Source organism: Galeopterus variegatus, unplaced genomic scaffold, assembly GCF_000696425.1.
Source record: "Galeopterus variegatus unplaced genomic scaffold, G_variegatus-3.0.2 Scaffold7067, whole genome shotgun sequence".
NCBI classification, from domain to species: domain Eukaryota; kingdom Metazoa; phylum Chordata; class Mammalia; order Dermoptera; family Cynocephalidae; genus Galeopterus; species Galeopterus variegatus.
In genome coordinates, this window is record NW_007733178.1 from 27040 (window position 1) to 28015 (window position 976).

The following is a 976-nucleotide window of genomic DNA, read 5'->3' on the forward strand; positions in this document are numbered from 1 at the left end:
ACCAAGTCAAGGGTTAAGATCCCCTTACCAGTCATCTTTAAAAAAAAAAAAAAAAAAGAGAGAAAAATATGGATTTCAGATTATTTCCTTGCTCTCTCTTAAATGCAAAATAATTTGGGGTCAGAAATCCTTGCAGCTTGACAATCATCTAAGAATTGCTGTTTAGGGATTTCTTAGTGTCTATGCAAGCTTGGTGTGTGTATTATAAAGGTTCCTTTGAAATAATTCTCTAGTGCTTTGGTCACTAAAAGTGTCAGTTCTCTGAAAGATGCACTCACAGAAGATGCATTAAAACAATTTGTGTTCACTGTAGTTTTTATAATTGAACTGATAAAGACACCACAGGGACTTTTCTTCTGAGTTCCAAAAGATATATAAGACCTGTTTGTTTTTGGCTCTTCAGTCACTGTTGTGGAGGACAGAGGGATGGAAAAGAAACTGTGAGGAATACTCAGGATTTTATCTAATGTTACAGACACTTTTAGTATATCCTACAGCCATTCCAATATTTTAAGGGGTAGGAAATAGGGGAGGAGTTGAGAATTAGAAGAAATGAAGAAAGCCAGGTGTCTAAACATTTGTAGATTTTGTTCAAAACTCATCTCAAAGTTTAATAATTCTAGAATTTTTCCTAACCTGAAACCCCTCACATACCTAACCATTCCTAGATACTTCATATCATAAAAAGTTGAAATGAGAATCCTGCTCATTTTCTGCTAAGGCCCCATGACAATAGGTTCCACCTGCTCCAAATTTCAAAGTGAGGTGCCTAGGCCCCAAAGCAGGATCTGCAAAAAGGTAACTGAAAACCAGTTTGGGGGATCTTCACTAGCAATGACCTTCAGCCTATAAAGAGCTTCAAAAAGGTCAAAGAGAGGTAGAAATTGGAGGATGTCTTTCTGAATTCTATCTCCTCTGCGTTTGTGTTTGGGGAAGGAGGAATCTTCGCATCAAGATGAAAAAGAAAGGTTTAATG